Below are 6,000 nucleotides of genomic sequence, written 5' to 3' on the forward strand. Positions count from 1 at the left end.
AACCTCTGCTGAATTTTTTTGGTGAGTAGGTAAACAACTGTACCTGAGTCAGAGGGGGCAAGGTTAGCTTTTCTCAGCTGATTTATCTTATCAGTACCAAGGACAGATGAAAAGCAGTGACAATGCAGCTGGCAAGTCCTAACAGCCTGTTTTGTCTTGGATCAGCACCAGAGGTATTACCAGTTATGTCCTGTCTACACAGAAGGTTTTGAACCAAAAAGAATTATGATATTTCTTTCTCCTGGTCCATGGGGTAATTCTGTGGGAGTAGCTTTGCTCAGGGGACCATGGCTGGGACTTGCTGGATGCATCATCCAGAAGGGATGCAGCAGTGGGTGTGAGGTAGAGTCTGCAACACCAGGACAGGTATCCCAGCCTGTCCCAGCTGCTGCTTCAGCCAGCCTGATCCTGCAGTGGGCCACCTGGACTCCAGCATGTGAGATTTTGGGGGAGATTTCTTGCTAGTGAGCCAAACAATGCATGGAGATCAGTGGAGCAGCCAAGGTCACCTTTTCAAAGATCACCCCATTGTGTTCATCCTGAAGCTCAGGAAAGCCTCTGGTTTTCCAAGTTCCCTCCCTAAACAAGTAGTGCAGTAGTCCAGAGAAGTTAACAGAGGGAGATAGTAAATATGGTTGGAAAAGTACAGAATCAGAATAAAAATTTCTAATGTTGACCATATAAGAATAATACATAAGCAAACATAGCAGCCACAGAAATGTGTTAATTACATGGTGATATGAACTGGAAGAGGTATTTCTATGTTGGGTTTGCCTTCAGCTACAATTATAAGACCATTTGTACAGTATATTTTTGTTCAATATTTTTCTTTACAGGAACTCTATCAATGCCATATACAAAGCTTACTGAATTATGCCACTTACATATTTAATGACAAGTAATCTTTCCAGGAACTATTATGGATCTAAATGTGGTTATAGTAAGGCTATTCAATAGCTACTTTAACTTATACAAATATCCATTTTGCAAACTTGCAGACTTAATTATAATGTAGCCTAGCTATGTATCAGTTTTAGTCGTGCTTCTAACAAGTTCTTTTACTTTTTACTAAAAACTATGTGCATTACAAAATAGTCTCAAATTGTTTTTGCGGTCCTTATATTATCCCCTCACAGATGAGACAGTGGCCTTTAAAATAATGTTGCAAAATGTGCAGGGAGTTGTGATTGCTGTTTCTCTGGATTAATTTCTACATCAGAGATTACTACAGGGATTGCTAGATTTCTATGTTATTCTGAATTCAGAATCAGGCCCAATATTCCATGCAAATTATCTTTCCTATGTGATGTAACAGGAAAGGGAAGAATTTTCACTAGATCAACAGTGTCAGCCAGTAAAAGAAAAGGTACTGTTCTTTTTTCTTGTGTTTGTTTCTCTGCTTTCACATTTATGTAACACACATTTAAGAAAAAAGAGGAAAACAGATTTTAGTGGTGCTACCTTTGAACCTTAGAGTTGCTTTCCGACACTTATTGCAGTACTAACAAGCCACAGGTGTACACTACAGGAGCGGGTGAAAATGTAATTGAGGGGTATGATGACAGTTAATTGTCCATAATGTATTTATCCCAAGATGCACTTATGCATCTGTTATATATTTAGGTATTTGTTACTAGTAGCTTTGGTGATACTTAAGCAGAGGGGCATCTATATCTAAAAGACAATAAAAAAGGAAAATGCTGTCAAGGGGCTCTAAAGTGGCAAGACAAAGAAAGTTCGTCTCTTTTTCAGTGTCTCTGAAATGAATAGATCTATTTATTTCAATGGGATTTTTTTTCCACATATCCTATATTAGGGTTTGACTCCTGTTTCTGGGTGTACTACAGAACTGAATTACTTGATTACCTGCAGGCATTTTAGTAGTGATGTATTTTGATATTTGCCTTTCTAATATAGTTTCTTCTCTGTTTCAGCTTATTGTTGTTATAAAACAGCTTTGCACAATAGGCTAAAGTAGTGTCTATTCACCCATTGACACATAGAGGATTTATGTGTGGGAGTAACCCACAAACTTCCCCTCCTCTTTATTGCCTCCCTCCATGCATGCCTTGAGAATAGATGTGATAATTAGTCATCTACTTTTATCTATATTTGTATGCCATCCAGACATGTAAGATGAGAACAAGAAGTCACTGTATTTTGAATTCAGGACACCGCTTCAATACAGTGATGACTTTAGAAGATTATACATTTTTGGGGCCTACTTTTCCTTTCTGTGAAGTCAACAGCAAAACTCTCACAAGGGTCAGCAGTGAGAGGAACGGAGACACAAAAATGAGGTTATTCTTTTGGGGATTGTTCAGCAGGAGTCAAACTGCTGAAATCAAACCACATATCTTTAAAATTCAGTGTAGATTGGACTAATAAAAAAATCATTTTAGGGCAGTGGTTAGTATCAGGAAGACATTCAGTGAATAGCAGATGCTCACAAAGATTATGATGTAAATGGGGACGCTGTACAAGGGGGCAGCTTGTCCCACATCAGGCAGTGGGAGCACGGAGATCCCAACCCAGTTCTGCAGCACACTGTATTATTTGGAAAGTTAACTTTCCAAGCAGTCTGTCTTTCTTGCCATGAAACTGGCCCTGCATTTGTATTTGTTTGCACAGGCTCCCATCAAGTTTAACAGTATTTTGTGGGGGGGACAGTAGTCCCACTTCATATGAGATCAGGGCCTATATAACCACATTATCTTAAAAGACCAGAGCTCAGTTCATATCAGAAGCTGTTTGCTCATTTGAAACTGGCTAAACATTAGCATCTTAGAAATATTATCTGAAGTTGCTGAACACTTATATTAACCTGCTGCATGCTTGGAGTGCTCTGATAAAATGCAGTTGCTGTGGTAATTGTTATATTACGTTCAGAAAAGTGCCAAGAATATAATTGCTTGCAAAATGACTGTGCAGTTCAGCTCTAATCTACATGGCAAAATTGTTTACTAAAATAAAAATAAAATACCAAGTCTTTGCATAAACAAGTATATTCAGAAGTATACTCTTTATTAAACTTTTAACACCAAAATTATGCTCATAGTTTTTTAACCAGATGCTACTTGTAACATTTCCTGTTTGTTAAAAACAAAACCAAAAAGCATATAGCGCCCAAGAAAACCCAACAGAAAACAAAACCCCCAAAACACAACAAACCCAAACCACCAGAGGATGATTTCCTTAAGAATGTTCTCTCAGGTATGTCCAGAATATTAATTAGGCCCATCTATTTCTGTCGGATAATAACAATGTCCAAGAACTGAATAGAATCTGTGACCTGTGAAAGGGCCATTCATATGCTTTAGTCTGCCTTAGCGCATTCCTTAACAAGTGAACATAGACCTTTTTCATAGTCATCCTAAATGTTTCAACTGTGTGTTTCATGGTTTGGTTCTTGTGTCTCCAAAACACATAGCTTTTTTTTTCTCTCCCTCTTTCTTTCTTTTCTTTTCTGTCTCTTTACTCTCTCTCACTTTTTTTTTTTTCCAGTCTAGTGGGAAGTATTCCATGCTCTCCTCATTTAAATGCTTATGCCTTTATGGTTATTTTTACTGCCATACCTATGGGGCTTCTTACTTTATTGCCTGTAGCTGAAGGATATTTTAAAGGAATTAAATTTATTCAGTTTAAATCTTCAGGGGGATACAACAATATCTTAAACAATTAGCAATAATTAAAAAGCATCTATTCGAACTGTGCAAAAAGCAAATAGATTTTATTTAAATACAGTAGTCAGGACTAAAGGTTTTTTTCATTAAAACCAGGAAGGGTCTCACCTCCTCCCAAACCTTCTTTATTTTAGGCAACTTTTCAGCAGTTACTGTTTTTTAAGTATTTTGTCATCTGTTGGTTCAGAGCATTTCCCAGAGCGTTTGCATTAGGCATTACCAAAGACTCCACAGGGTTCTGCCTAAGCTGAGGGTAGAAGTTGAGTTGCTTTGGAACCTTAAGAGCCTGTTCTGTTTAACGTGGCTCTTTCTATGTTCTCACTGGCTGTACGCATTTATCTGCAGAACAGTAGTCTAATAGAAATCAGATCAAATATATGTAATTGCTGTGTATACCAGTAACTATAATGCTTACAATAAATAGCAAAATGACATTAGAAATATTTTACAAAGAAGTCTCTGGTCAGTGTGTGATTGTTGGATTTGGCTGGATTTGCTGTAGTGACTCTCCTTTGACACAGTGATATGAGTGGGCAGAACAATACTCACGAGTGGTGTGAGTGCCAGAAGCAGTTTCTGCTGTGACTGGTCACCAGACATGGTGGAAGTACCTTCAGATGGGACTCCAGAAGGTACCTGTGGTTAGATGTCAGTCAGAGCTCCTTCCCAAGGCAGTCCCAGGCCTTTCTGCTTGGCCATAATGCATGCTTAGGAATGTAAAGTCAAACCTGGGACATTTTAATTTGTACTGCTATGGTCAAATTAGGGTGTTCGTGCCATCCCTTGCTTGTGTCTGCTCTTCTCCCTCACTCTCTGTTCAAAACTATGCTCACAATTTTCTTGAGGATTATAGCACAAAAAAAGCTATTGGGGTACAGTGTCACTTAAGTACTTTTGGTAGCAGTTCTGAGTCAAAGATGCTTGTCCCTACCTGATCACTCTTGGTCTCACAGCACAGCTCATTGATCAGAAAAGAAAGGTGTGCTGGCACATGATGGAGGCCAGGGCCTGGCAGCCAGGGAAAGGGAGCATCTCATAGGGCTGAGGCTGAGCAGTAACTGCTTGTGCCAGTGGAGAATAACATCTGCAGAACTACACTTTTCCTGGGTTGTAATCAAAACAACAGATTCAAAAGAATCTGTTCAAAAGTTCAAAAGTTTTGTTTGCATAGATTGTCAAGGTGCTTAAAAACTTGTGGATTCAGGTCACTTTTTTTAAATTATTTTTTTTAATTAGCCAATTAACTAATGTGGTTTGGGGTTTTGTTTCAGCTCAGAGTCTGAGGATATATTCGTAAGAAGATGAAAGGGAAGGGATAGATTCTAGACAGTTTGTTGTAAGTGCCAAAGAAAGTGACAGCTATCTACATGAGCAAAATTTCTAACAGTGCCTCACATCCACTGGAAAATGCTTAAGAGTCCACAAATAGAAAAAGGTTAAAAACTACTGACCTAAATAATTGGTTCAATTTTCAAGACTGCTGAGCATCCAACTGTTCTCATTGATTATAAACAGATGATGATAACAAATAACAGCTACCATAGTTGATGAAAGGCATCTTTTCTGGGAAACTTGTCCACAGATGCTTAGAAAAAGGATACATCTAATACAAGTCTTTGATAAGGAGGAACATTTCTCTCTTGGTTGTCTATTTTGTATGCATAGCGTACATAAATATTTTTGCTTTCACACTAGCTTACATTTCTTAGAACTTGGTTTAGAATTGAACTGTAGCTGATAAGAGGAAGCATAAGACAAGATCTTATTTTCATGTGTGGATGGTAGGCTGCCTCATGCTTCAATCCTGAAACTGCTTCCATATTTACTGTATTGCTTGACCACCGTTTTAAAACTTAGTAAATTCAACATCCTATAATACAGAGGAGTTAGAAAAATGTGTGAGTAATGTGTTACATTTTATACCAGCTTTAGCTCTTTTCTTGGTTTCTGCATCCAACAGATTTTGTGGTTTGATTCCATATTGTTGTGGTAAATACAGAAGAGCTGTGTTGTTTACTGGGAGGAAAATTGTACCAAGTGGTACCAGGAGAAAATTGACGCTTGCACTTTAAAATTCTGAACACTCTCCTTAAAGTTTTTCTTTTTGATGTTGTGATTCATATACTTCAGATCTCTTGGGTTTTAGAGCTTTGTTTTAATTAATCTTTTGAAAGTTCTTGCAAGATTGATGTGGGCAGTGATTTTTGTCAGTCTTGTTTTGCAATACTAATGCTTGTGGCTGAGAAGGACCTAAGCTGAAAATGTGTGATGTTCTTTGGTCTAGGAGGATTGGGTTAGAGAACATCTAGGCAGACTT

This window comes from Corvus cornix, chromosome 9 (genome assembly GCF_000738735.6).
Source record: "Corvus cornix cornix isolate S_Up_H32 chromosome 9, ASM73873v5, whole genome shotgun sequence".
NCBI lineage: Eukaryota > Metazoa > Chordata > Aves > Passeriformes > Corvidae > Corvus > Corvus cornix.